This window comes from Pan paniscus, chromosome 10 (assembly GCF_029289425.2).
Source record: "Pan paniscus chromosome 10, NHGRI_mPanPan1-v2.0_pri, whole genome shotgun sequence".
Classification (NCBI taxonomy): Eukaryota; Metazoa; Chordata; class Mammalia; order Primates; family Hominidae; genus Pan; species Pan paniscus.
The window spans coordinates 84522189-84536479 of record NC_073259.2 but is presented as its reverse complement, the minus strand read 5'-3'; the positions used below and the strand labels follow the sequence as shown (position 1 = coordinate 84536479).

General features: G+C 38.7%; 1 protein-coding gene and 1 long non-coding RNA gene across 7 annotated transcripts in view; one reads left to right on the top strand and one right to left on the bottom strand.

Moving 5' to 3' along the window:
* The window catches only part of OSBPL8 (oxysterol binding protein like 8), a 208020-nt gene that overhangs the window by 57888 nt on the left and 135841 nt on the right, over window positions 1-14291 (top strand). The gene's annotated exons all lie outside the window — the stretch shown is intronic.
* LOC112441425 (uncharacterized) overlaps window positions 1-14291 on the bottom strand; it is a 198397-nt gene extending 184106 nt beyond the window's left edge. The window contains exon 1 of the long non-coding RNA XR_010108849.1: window positions 1-14291. This exon is cut by the window's left edge and continues 54845 nt beyond it. This is a non-coding gene — a long non-coding RNA (uncharacterized LOC112441425).

The window sequence follows — 14291 nt, the reverse complement described above, 5'->3', positions numbered from 1 at the left end:
CACTCTAAGTCTATGGATGTTAGTTCAGGCAGAAGCATTGCATGGAGGGAAGAGAAATTTATTCAAGTAGGAACAAAATGCTGCCCCTTCTGTGATGGAAGCAGCTCAACGTAATCTACCTGCCACTGGGCAACTAGCTACTGACCCTCCACAGTGGTGCTGTATTCAGGACTTGGTGTTGATCTCTACCGCTGGTCAGTTGGGCACTCAGCAGTGGCTCTAGCCAGGTCAGCTTTGGTGAGTGGAAGTCCATGTTGCTGAGCCATGCATAACCTCCATCCCTGTCACCATGGCTACTTTGTTCATGAGCCCACTGTGGAATGACAGCAGTGGCTGGAGAAAGAGGCTGACTAGTATCACAGAATGGGCTCTCCTATTTCCTTGATCATTAAAATACCTCTCTGCTAAGATCACCTGTTGGTGAGCATTCACATGGGACACAAATATCTTCACTATAAAGGCCCAGATAGTAAATATTTCAGGCTTTGTGGACTACATATTGTCTCTGTCACATATTCTCCTTTTCTTCTCTCCCCTCTCCCTTCTATTTTCCTTCTTCTTTATAGCCCTTTAAAAACATAAAAACCATTCTTACATTGTGTGCTATAGTTTGCTGACCCCCAGCTTACATGTTAAAAAATGCAAGATTCATTTAAGTGAAAATTGTATTGGGAAGGAATCCACATTTCCAGATAATGAGGGTTGAGGAAGGCACTGCATTTATTTTAATTATAAATTGGGATTTAAATCTAAGAAAACATGAATAAAGCACCCAAAGGTATTATAAAAACACACACTTATGTATATGTGTCTATGTGTGTGTGTGTGTGTAAAGATACACACACATACAGTTACTCAATAAATAATTACAAATCACCTAACATTTTATAAGTTTATTAACCAAAGTTACTGGCACAAACTCAGATGCCTACGAGGACCTGGCAGATAAAATGGCATTTTTGAAGTGGTTAAGTACACAGTAGTAACTGAACTGCTTATATGTCAGTAAATTCAAACGTTAGCAGAATGACTTTGCCAGACTTTGTGAGGACTGAGTAAAACATGGTTCCAAACATATGTGTGGCCCCTGGGTAATCAGTTTTTATGATCACCTGTAAAAGCAGAGGCTTGTTTCTAACATCTATACTTTTAAGAAATTCTTTTTTTCTCTTACCCTGGTCGTAAGAAAAAAGAAAAAAAAGAAAAAAGAAGGAAAATCTTTAAATTCTTCAGCATGTAGTCCTTGAAGGAAGATTTGTACTTTAAAACTGATGGGCTCCACTCATTCAGGGCAAGAAACTATAAAAGTATTGGGGAAGGTATAAAATGAATATGTTGTAATCCATTATTGTTAAAAATATAATCTTATAGGGAAGATAGGAACATATGCAATTTTAACAAATTTATATAAACAAATTTTAAAAACTTAAATAGTATTAAGTGATATATGAACTTTGGAAGTTCAAGAATCAAGAGAATACTTCTAGTTAGGGGAAATCAAGGAAGCCTTCGTGAAGAAGGTAATATATGACTTGGACTTCACTGGGTGGGTTGGGTTTGGTTTTGCAAGAGAAATATTTTCTAGAAGGAAGAATGCAGGCAAAGGCATGGAAATATGAAGGCATAAGAATAGGATCTATGAAGGCACTGGTGTATATGCAGAATAGCAAATAACTCAATTTGGCTGACACAAAGGGTCAGAGAAAGCAAGCAATAACTGAGAAAGGCAAGTATAAGCAAAATAATTGTTACCCTCCAATGCCAAGGCAAGATTTGGACTTAAATCTTTAATAAGCACAGCTGAAGTTTTTGATATTAAGTCGACATGATCACTTCTGTGCATTAGATTATAAAACTAGGTATAAAACTGATATAATATGTAGGCGTGAAGGCAGGGGCAAAGATAGAGGAAATGAATGCTTGAACACTCTTAAGAAATCTTCCAGGGCAGGTAAAGGATCGTTGGAGGGTAGCTTTGAGGCAACTAGAACAGAAAAGGGCCTTATTGAGAGTAAGGGAAACTTGAGCATTATGGGCAATGGAAGGACTAACAGGCTGGAGTGCAGTGGTGTGATTTCTGCCTGCTGCAACCTCCGCTCCCGGGTCCAAGTGATTCTCCTACTTCAGCCTCCCAAGTAGCTGGGATTACAGCAGGGATTAGCCACCATGCCCGGCTAATTTTTGTATTTTTAGTAGAGACGAGGTTTCAACATTTTGGCCAGGCTGGTCTCAAACTCCTGACCTCTGGTGATCTGCCCACCTCAGCCTCCCAAAGTGCTGGGATTACAGGCATGAGCTACTGTACGTGGCTGACAAATTGATATTGAAGTAAAGGCTTTTACTGGGCTGGGCACTTTGGTTCATGCCTGTAATCCCAGCTCTTTGGGAGGTCGAGGTGGAAGGATCGCTTGATCGCTTGAGCCTAGGGATTCAAGACCAGCCTGGGCAACATGGCTGTATTAGGGTTCTCTAGAGGGACAGAACTAATAGGATATAGATAGATTAGATAGATTAGATAGATAGATAGATAGATAGATAGATGATAGATAGATAGATAGATAGATAGATAGATAGATAGATAGATAGATAGATAGAGTTTATTAAGTATTAACTTACATGATCACAAGGTCCCACAACAGGCTGTCTGCAGGCTGAGGAGCAAGGATAGCCAGCCTGAGTCTCAAAACTGAAGAACTTGGGAGTCCAATGTTTGAGGGCAGGAAGCATCCAGCACTGGAGAAAGACGTAGGTTGGGAGGCTAGGCCAGTCTCCCCTTTCACGTTTTCCTGCCTGCCTTATATTCGATGGTGGATGATTAGATTATGCCCACCAGATTAAGGGTGGATCTGCCTTTCCCAGTCCACTGACTGAAATGTTAATCTCCTCTGGCAACACCCTCACAGAAACACCCAGGATCAGTACTTTGCATCCTTCAATCCAATCAAGTTGACACTCAGTGTTAACCATCCCAATGGTGAAACTTCATCTTTATAAAAGGAAAAAAACAATAAACGTAGCTGGGCATGGTGGTGTGTGCCTGTAGTCCCAGCTAGTCTGGAGGTTGAGGTGAGATGATCACCTGAGCCTGGGAGGTCAAGGCTGCAGGGAGCTGTGATGGCACCACTGCACTCCATTCTGGGTGACCCTGTCTCAAAAAAAAAAAAAAAAAAAAGTGGGGAGGCTTTTATTACCACTAAGTGCCAGAGGGATTAGCTCAAAAGCATAGATAGAAAACTTAGTCACAGAAAGGATGGTACCTGATAGAGAAGAAATTCAAATGAGAGCTTATAAAATGTCTGCGTTCAAAGCATTTGAACATTTCTTTGTTTTAAAAAGGATTCTTGTATAGATACTTTAAATCAGTTGTCAGGACTCAAATACTTACACAACCTGGACAGGTAGCAGAAATGAGTGAAACAGTGAAAGTACAGGTGCAAACATGGTGTGAGAGGTGCGTGCTTGCACCTTGTAAAGTGGATGGCTGCTACTCAGCTCTAATCAGTCATTGCTTAAGTGTTGCACCCATAGTTTCAAGACAAACCCTAAATTAATACTGTTATGTACAGTTTTTGATTTTTTAAAATATTGGCTAGAAAAAGGACCAGAATCAGGAATCAGAGCCAGTTTCCTGACATTGTGTGACCTCTTCTTTATATACGTAGACAGGGTTTCGCCATGTTGGCCAGGCTGGTCTCGAACTTATGACCTCAGGTGATCCGCCCGCCTGGGCCTCCCAAAGTGCTAGGGTTACAGGTGTGAGCCACTGTGCCCAGCCCAAATACTGATTTTTAAAAAATCATTTGCCTGAGAAATATCTATATGCCATTCATTGACTAACAAACATTTATTGGGCATTTATCACATGCTAGTCACTGAAAATGCATCCATATCCTTAAAATGGAATGATAAGGAAAATGTTCACACAAAAACACTTGCTTTGTGTTGAAAAGTGTTGAAAGTGTTCAACAAAAACAATCTATATAAATTCATGTGTTCCTTAGTTAATATTTTTGATATAAAAATGCCCAATCCTAACACACTACTGCTTGTACAAGTTATGGAGAGAAGTGTTATATAAGAGTCTCTTCTGTTATTAGAGAATCAAAAGAAACTCCTGTCTTAGCTACACTTCTTTTGCCTCATGTTACAAAGGTACAGTAAAAAAGGACCTTATGCACTTAAGCCCTTACATAAGCTGCCTAGGCTTTAAGGGCACCAAAAGTCAGAAAAAAGTTGTTTGGACAGAAGTATAAAAACCACGTAGAGAAGAATTCAGAAGAAGCTAATATTAAAACATACAGGGAACATACTGCTTCAGAAAGTGATAAAGTTAGTAGTGAGACACATGCTGAGCAAAGAAGCTACTTTTAGGGTTTAGGTGTAGGTCTAAGTGGAGCTAAACAAAGGAGAAAAACTGTGAGGGCAAGATTTGGGGTCACCAGGAAAGATTCCTTTATTATGCATACAATTGTGCTATTTACACGCGATGTTAACCTGAAACACTACACCAGGAATCACCAAAGTATGCCCTACTCCTATTTTTGTAAATACAGTTTATCAGGCTCATTTTGTTTATTCATTTTTCTATGGTTGCTTTCATGCTACAACATCAGAGCTAAGTAGTTGCAATAGAAATCCTATCATCTGCAAAGTCGAAAGTAAAATCTGTTTGCTGTGTGGCCCTTTACAAAAAAAAAAAAAAATTTGCTGATCCCTAAGCTATACAGATACACTGCAATATCTATCTCCCTTTAGTTAAAAAAATTTTGATAAAAATATTTCCTTACTTAGTTCATGTATTGTGGAATATGGGAACACATCACTGAAATGTACATAACCGAGTCTCTTTTATCAGGTACAAACACTTAAGGGTATTAAAGCCTCAATATTCATACTGTCTGTTAAAAATGAAGGATGGGGCCAGGCGTGGTGGCTCATGTCTGTAATCCCAGCACTTTGGGAGGCTGAAGTGAGAGGATTGAGGCCAGGAGTTCAAGACCAGCCTGAGCAACAGAGTGACACCACATCTCTACACAAGTTAAAAATATTAGCCAAGGCCACGCACGGTGGCTCACACCTGTAATCCTAATACTTTGGGAGGTTGAGGCGGGTGGATCACCTGAGGTCAGGAGTTCGAGACCAGCCTGGCCAACATGGTGAAACCCCATCTCTACTAAAAATACAAAATATTAGCTGGGCGTGGTGGCAGGTTCCTGTAATCCCAGCTACTTGGGAGGCTGAGGCAGGAGAATCACTTGAACCTGGAAAGCGGAGGTTGCAGTGAGCTGAGATCCTGCCATTGCACTCCAGCCTGGGCAACAAGAGCGAAACTCTGTCTCAAAAAAAAAAATGTATTAGCCAGGTCTGGTGGTGCATGCCTGCTGTGGTCTCAGCTATTCAGGAGGCTGGGGTGAGAAGATTGCTTGCACCCAGGTGGTTGAGGTTGTAGTGAGCTGTGATTGTGCCACTGCACTCTAGCCTGGGCAACAGCATAACCAAGACACTGTCAAAAAAAAAAATTACACAGCATTTATTCATCAACATGTTAGACAACTCAGGATCACCAGATACTTGAGGAAAACCAACAGCACAGAAGGGGAAGGGTCAAGAAGAAGTAACAAATGACTTCAGAGGAAACAGAGAGGATTCCCTGGACGGAAGAGCACCAAACAGCAGAGCACTTAAATTCCTGTGTAGTTAGAAAGAGTCAAAAAAAAAAAAAAAAAAAAAAAAAACTACAGACATGAAACAAGAACAGACTAATGTGTAATGGGGAAATAAGAATGTGTCATTAAAAAAAGACGAAAGTTAAAAGTCAGTGGATGGGCTAAGGAATAAAATGGGCCAAAGATGGTAAATTGGTAGAATGTGCAAGTTGGTGATCTGGGAAATAAAGTTGATAAGATACTTCAGGAAGTACACAAAAATAAATGGAATGTTAAATATCACATTGAAATCAAGAAACATGGAGCTCCAACATTTTTCTAATACAAATTTTAGCAAGAAAGAACAGAGACTAGAAAGGAAGAAATGGTTAACAAAAAAAGCAGAAGAAACTTCCCTGAACTGGAGAAGGATAGGTCTTCAGACTGAAAAGACCTCTTTTAGAGCCAACAGGATTAATCAAGATGAACCTTGCCTAGACAGATCCTTGTGTGATGTCATAACTAAATTCTTGGACATTTTAATGGTGATGGAAGAGTAATATGTAAATCATTCAGTGGTTTTTCTTCTTGTTTAACTGTGTAGAGTAGGTGTCATTGTCGTTTGCCTTTTATGAATGATTTTTCCAAGGTCTGGAGAATAGAGACATAGTATCAGACTTGCGTAATATTTTGGTATTCTTGTTTGGTTATAGTTATATATTTTAAAATGCCAGTCATTTGGCAGCAGCAGACTTCAGTACTATGCAGTTTCCCCCAAACACTTTGGACTAGTCTGAACTACCACAGTACATTGTCCAAATGTGTTATATAGCACTTGTATAGTAATTTATTTGCTAGACCTCTTTTATTGGACTGAATTCCTTTGGGAGGCATTTAGTAAAAATGTGTCAAATGATGCTGCGCTATTATATTGTTTACTGACCATGTTCTTCCTAATGTTGCTGAATTTGTATATTTTGTTAATGTCTTTTGCATATAACATACAGCTTACAGGAACTGGAAGATAACTGGTTTATAGAAAATCCAAGGAAATAGCTAGAATATTGAGGCAGGTAATACTAGTAATGACCTTTTTATTTTAATTAGTGGACCCAAAATGAAATTAAATACGTTCTCGTTATCTGCTCTGCAGATGTCTTATCAGCCAACAGTTTGGAATAGAGAGAAGGCAGCTCTGTTGAGGCAGGTAACACTGGTAATGAGCTTTTTATTTTTAATTTAATTAGTGGACCCTAAGCTTAAGAAGTAGACTCATAAGCCTAAGAAGTTCTGAAATCCATCCTTTGGTATCTACTCCCTGGTGGTCTGATTCAGTCTCATGGCTTTAAATGCCATCAATATGTTAACTCCCCAAATTTTATCTCCAGCTCAGATCTCTTTTTTGAGCTGCAAACTCTTACATCCAACTGCCTGCTTAACAGGCCCACACGAATATGAAATAGACATATCAAACTTAATATTCCTAAAACTAAACTTCTAATTTTTGGTTATCCTCTGCCCTGCTTTCCCAAAGAAGATAACCTTACTCCTCCTGCTGTCTTTCCCATCTCATTTAATGATCACCATCCTTCTAGTCATTTGAGCCAGAAATCTAGGTCATCTTGTATCTTTTCTCATCCTCACGCCATATTCAGTTTTTCAGGAAATCCTGTTGCTTCTACCTTCAAAATTCATGTAGAATTCTGCTTCTTCTCAGTATTTTTATAGCTCTCTTCTTCATTCTTGTATCATATTCTCTCTTCTGGATTAATGCAGTAACCTTTTAACTGAATTCCCAGTTTCTACCCTTCCTTCTCTCACTATAATTGTCAATACAGAGAAACTAAAAATCTCAGATCATGTTATTCCTTGCTCAGAACCCTCCAGTGGGTTCTCATATCACTTAGAGTAAAAGGCTAAGATATGTCATATCCTCCCACCCAGTCAGTGCCCTAGAATGTAGCCATAGGGTAGGGCCTTTTCCTACCAAAACCACTATAAAGTCTGAAAGAGATGATTGCTCCATACAATGAACAAACCTTAACATAATGCAATAAGAAACATGAAAAAGCAAGAAAACATAACACCACCAAAGGAATGCAATAATTTTCCAATAATCAACCCTCCCCAAATGGAGATTTATGAATTGCCTGTCAAAGAAAAATCAAAATAATTATTTTAAGGAAGCTCAGTGAACTACAGGAGAACACAGGCAACTCAATGAAATCAGAAAAACAATACAAACAAAACTAGAAGTTTAACAGAGAGGTTGGAATAATTAAAAAGAACAGCGCAATAGAGACTGTTAACAGCAGAACTGATCAAGCATAAGAAAGAACTGGTAAACTCAAACACTGGATATTTGGAAATATTTGATCAGAAAAGAAAAAGAATGAAAAGGAGTGAAAAGCCTACAGATTTAGGGACGTCATCAAAAGAGCTAACATTTGTAGAATTCAAGGAGAATAGAGACAGAAAGCTTATTTAAAGATTTAATGTCTGAAAACTTCTCTGATCTTGGAAAAGAGAGAAACACCCAGGCATGGGAATCTCAAATGTCTCCAACTAGATTCAACCCAAAGAAGACATATCTAATCAAATTGTCAAAAGTCAAAGAGAATTTTAAAAGCAGCAAGATAAAAAAAAGGATCCTCACATGCAAGGGAGCTCCTTTAGCCTATCAGTGAATTTGTCAGCAGAAACTTTGCAGGTCTAGAGAGAATAGAATAATATATTTATTTAAAGTGCTGAAAGAAAAAAATTGTAAACCAAGAATACTTTATCTGACAAAACTGTTCTTCAGAAATTAGGGAGGCGTGAAGACTTTCCCAGAAAAGAAAAGCAGAGGGAGTTAACCACCAGCAAACCTGCCTTACAAAAAAATGAAAGAGAATTTTTCAAACTGAAATGAAAGGGTGCTAATTAGTAACATGAAAACATGTAAATTATAAAACTCACCAGTAAAACTTGTGAGCTACTTGTAGAGCTCTTCTTGGTCTGTGAAGCAAATATTGATTGGTCTGGAGCTTTGGTATAAAGCTTACACACACATTATGTTATTGGGGTCCTCTCAACAATCCTGTGAAGTATGTAGAGCACATAATATTCCCTATTTGCAAATGAGAAAACAAAGACTCAGAGAAGATAATGGACTTGCTCACAGCCATGCTGGTGGAAAATGATAGGGTGGCAGAGTGGAGATTCTACTCCAAATGCACTGTACCAGTGGTTTCCAACTATTTTTGACTGCAACTTAGAGGAAGAAGTGCATTTTAAATTTTGACCCAGAATGTGCACGTGTGTACGTGCACACAATGAAAGCAAAAAAAAAAAAAAAATATATATATATATATATATATATATATATCCTATAGTATCAGGGACTGGTTTTGTGGCAGACAGGTTTTGCACAGACCAGGAGGGCGGTGATGGTTTCAGGATGATTCAAGCTCATTTACACTTATTGTGTATTCTGTTTAATAATTATACAACTCACCATAATGTAGAATCAGTGGGAGCCCTGGGCTTGTTTTCCTGCAGCTAGATGGTCCGTCTTGAGGGTATGGGAGACAGTTACAGACCATCAGGCATTAGATTCTCATAAGGAGCAGATAACCTAGATTCTTCGTGTGCACAGTTCACAATAGTGTTCATGCTCCTATGAGAATCTAATGCTGCCACTGATCTGACAGGCGGAGCTCAGGTGGTAATGCAAATTATGGGGAGTTGCTGTAAATACAGATGAAGCTTCACTCACTCACCCACCTTTCACCTCCTGCTGTGTGGTCCAGGTCCTAACAGGCCACAGACCCGTATCAGTCTGTGGCCCATGCATTGGGAACACCTGGCCCACAGGACCAAATATGATCTACTTACACTTTGTTTCCTTACCTCTGTGGGGAAACATTTTCTGCTTTTCCCTTCGTTCACATATGTTCTAGCTACATTGCTTTCCTCCTATTCCTCAAACTTCTGCCTTAGGACCTTGGCACTGGCAGCTTCTTCTTACCTGCAGACTCTTCCCTCAGATATCTGCATAGCTAATTTCCTCCCTACTTCAAATCATTGCTCACATGTCACCTTTTCAATGACACCTACTATGGCCATCCTATTTAAAATTGTAACTCTTTAATCCCTGGGTAGTCTTAGCCTGTTTCACTTTTTCCTATAGCACTTACTATCTTCTAATATATAATTTATTAATTTATTATTTTTATTGTTTGTCTTCCCCTTCCAGAATATAAGCTCCATGAGGGCAGGGTTTGTTTGCTTTGCAAATTGATGTATTCAAAGTGGTCAGTATAATACCTAGGAATAGATGGATCCCTAAAATTGAATGGATATCATGAAAAAAATCAGTAAAATAATTTTCAAAGTAAAAGCTGCTTATGATATTTTGTTATTTTGTTGTTAATATTGCAAATTTTTAGAATATAATAATGCAGTATTCAAATACAAGTATCAGTGTGCATCCCATAGACATAATTTTTATATCATCTGCTGTTTTGGATTCTTATTTATTCACTTAGATAATTGAGTTGGCAGTATTAGTTAAGTGCAACAACTGTTAATGAAATGTCTACCATGCAAAGCACTGGAAAAACAGATCAGTAAAATAGCCTCTGTCCTTGAAGAGAATTGGCTCATGGGAACAAATAATTACCATATATTATAATACATGTAGTCAAGGAAAGTTTATATAATGTTTCTAAATTGAAAGTCAGAGTAGTCTCTTGGGCTACTCTATTGATTATATCAAAGGAGCCAAATGTCAACCTTACAAAGTCCAATTAAATAATGTTTTCACCAGCCTTTATATTTCAGTAAGGCCTTTTATACTTGTAGAAATAAGAAAATGTTTTTGAAACTCCAAGAAAATGATTAGAAGTCTACTGATTTTATTGGTTTTGGCTTTGTTATCTGTTTGAAGGAATAATTGTTAGAGAGGTTATCCGAGACCTCTGAATATTTATAGTTACTGTGAGAGTTCAGGTTGTAGGTTTTGTTAGTGAAAAAGTCAATCCTCTTGAACCCTGCCGCTGTTTTATCAACTAAATTTATGTAGTATTCTAAATCTTTTTTTCTTTTTGAAGTAGGATATTTCCCTGACCCCTTCATGGGACTCATGACAGGGGTGCCTCATTTACTCAGCCTGCTATTCTCCACTCCTCATGAGAGGGAGTGAGTGAACAACGTGGGAAATGGAGTGCATGAGCACTGGAACTGGGTGGCCATTTCAGTGTCAGCAGGATCAAACTCCACTCGCTTGGACCTGCTGTGTTCCACCCCTTGCAGGAGGGAGTGTGTAGGTGAGCAGGTGCAGGAGTCAGAGCGAGTGCTTTTGGGCACTGGCAGGAGCGAACTCCGTGCAGGCTCTGCTGCAGCATCCAGGTGGGGTGCCTGTGACTCCTGAAGCCCCAGAGGGCATATTACAGTGCTCTGTTAGCTCTGCTGTCTGTGGGTGGCTTAAGTGTTAACAACAATTCAGTGGGCCCTCTGCCTTTTTGCATGAGATGGCTGCCTTCTGCCAATAAGGGCAAGGGGCTAGTGTGACAGCCTTTTGTATCCACACTTGTGGCTCCCAAGCTCTTGTCCAGTGTCCAGGAAAAAAATGAGGTTACATGAACAAATTGAAAGATGGTAAACGTGGGGGATTTTATTGCCATGAAAGTGGCTCTTAACGAGAAGGGGAGCTGAAAAGGGGATGGGGCAGGTAGGTAATCTTTCCCTGAAGCCCAGCCTTCTCCAACCGGATTCTTCTCTGAAGTTACACCGTCAGGCTCTTTCTGAGGTCAAGCTGCTTCTCTCCAGCGTCCAGCCATAGTCCCCGACGTCCAGCAGCTTCTCCTCTCTTCAGGCTGAGTCTGGGGTCTTTATAGGCATAGGATGGGGTTGGGCAGGACAGGTCCATGGGTGGTTTAGGAAAAGGCAACATTCGAGCCGGAAAACAGGGATATAAGTTCTTGTTTTGTTCTGCCGTTTCACGCTTTTCGACTTGAGGGTGGGGCTTTTGCCAGGGACCTGCCGTTTTCTGCCTAGAATTTCTCTGTCCCCTGTCCCTGTCAATTTCAGCAGTGTTCACAGCATCTTCACCAGGAGTAGATTCTATCTTCAGAAACCACTTTCTTTGTTCATCCATAAGAAGTAAGTCCTCATTCATTCAAGTTTTGTCTTGAGATTGCAGCTATTCAGTTACATCTTCAGACTCCACTTCTAATTCTAGTTGTCTTGCTATTTTCGCCACATCAGTAGCAACTTCCTGCACTGAGGTCTTGAAATGCACAAAGTCATCCGTAAGGGTTGGAATCAGCTTCTTCCAAATTCCTGCGAATGTTGGTATTTTGACCTCCTCCTGTGACTCACAAGTGTACTTAGTGACATTTAGAATGGTGAATCTTTTCCATTAGGTTTTCAAACTTTGCCCAGATCCATCAGAGGAATCACTATCTCTGGCAGCTTATGGCCTTACTGAATATATTTCTTAAATAATAAGACATGGAAGTTAAAATTACTCCCTGATTCATGGACTGCAGAATAGATGTTGCGTTAGAGATGAAAACAACATTAATCTTTTTGTACATCTCCACCAGAACTTTTGGGTGACCAAGTGCATTGTCAGTGAGTGGTAATATTTTGAAAGGAATATTGTTTCTTAGCAGTAGTCTCAACAGTGAGCTTAAAATTTTAGTAAACCATGCTGTAAACAGATGTGCTATCATACAGGCTTTGTTGTTTTATTTATAGTGCACAGGCAGAGTGGTTACAGCATAATTCTTGAAAGGGCCCTAGAATTTTTGGAATGGTAAATGAACATTGGCTTCAACTTCAAACCACCAGCTGCATTAGCCCCTAACAAGAGAGTCAGTTTGTCCTTTGCAGCTTTGAAGTCTGGCATTGACTTCTCCTCTCTAGATATGAAGTCCTTAATGGCATCTTCTAATAGAAGGCTATTTCGTCTATATTGAAAACCTGTTGTTTAGTGTAGCCGTGTTCATCAATGATCTTAGCTAGATCTTTTGGATAACTTACTGCAGTTTCTCCAAGTAGCACTTGCTACTTCACCTTGCATTTTGATGTTATAGAGATGGCTTCTTTCCTTAAACCTCATGAACCGACCTCTGCTGACTTGAAACTTCTCTTCTGCAGCTTTCTCACCTCTCTCAGCCTGTATAGAATTGAAGAGAGTTAGGGCCTTGCCTGTATAATTAGCCTGATCTTCTATCCAGACCACTCAAACTTGCTGTATATCAGCAATAAGGCTGTTTTGCTTTCTTATTTGTGTGTTCATTGGAATAGGACTTTTAATTTCTTCCAAGAACTTTTACTTTGCATTCACAACATGGCTGTTTGGTATAAGAGGCCATGCTTCTGGCTTTTGACATGCCTTCCTCACTAAGCTTAATCATTTTTAGCTTTTGATTTAAAGTGAAATATGTGGGTCTTCCTTTTACTTGAACACTTAGAGGCCTTTTTAGTGTTATTAGTTGGACTAATTTCAATATTATTGTGACTGATGGAATAGAGAAGAGCCGGGAGAAAGAGAAAATGGGAGAATGGCAGATGGGTGGAACAGTCAAAACCTCATACATTTATCAGTTCAGTTACTTGTTTTATATGGCTGCAGTTTGTGGTGCCCCAAAATGATTACAATAGTAATATCAAGGATTATTGATCACAGATTGCTGAACAGATATTTTAATGAAAAGGTTTGAAATATTTGAGAGTTACCAAACTATGACACAGAGACACAAAGTGAGCACATGCTGTTGGAAAAGTACCGATAGACTTGCTTGCTGCAAGGCTGTCACCAACCTTCATTTTGTAAAAAAGGCAGTATCTCTTTGTGCAGTAAAGCGAAACACAGTAAAACAAGGCATGCCTGTAGATATACATATTCATGGTAAAAATGGAAATATACAGAAGCAAAGAGTATCTTATATATATAAAATGTTCCATCACTCACATTTCCCACCTTATGTGTTGTGATCCTCTTTCCAGTTTAGTATATATAGATCTACTTCATTTTTTAAAATTGTTGCATGATATTCTATTGTATGTCTGTAATATAATTTAAGAAGCTTCTAGCCATCAACATTTAAGTTGTTTCTAGTTTTTTTCATCAGATTTATTACTGTGTTGGAATTGTTTATTTATATATTTCTGGACATTTGTATATCTGTGGGGAAATTTCTAGTCTTGAAATTGCTGGATTAAAACATACATATTTTTAATTGTCCTTCAAAAAATTGTCCTGATTTATATTCTCATAACAAAAGTACATGAGAATATCTGTTTCCCCACATTCTCTCCCATGATGGATTTTAGCATACTTTTTAGTTTTTACCAATGTAATAATGAAAAACTAATTTATTTCATTAGTTGTAAGTAGATTTATGCATCCTTTCAAATTTTAGGCAGTCTCATGTTTAACCTTGCTCTTACTATTTTTCTTCACTTGGAATATTTTTTTCTTCTTTCATTTTTCTCTGAACCTTTACCATTCTTCAAGCCCATGTCAATTTTTTTTTTAATTATTGAATTTCCAAATAACCTCAGACTAAAATGAATTTTCCCTTCTAACAAACTCAATGCTTTATTTCTACTTGTCACAGATTTATACCAGTCCTAATAAATATGATTTTCTTA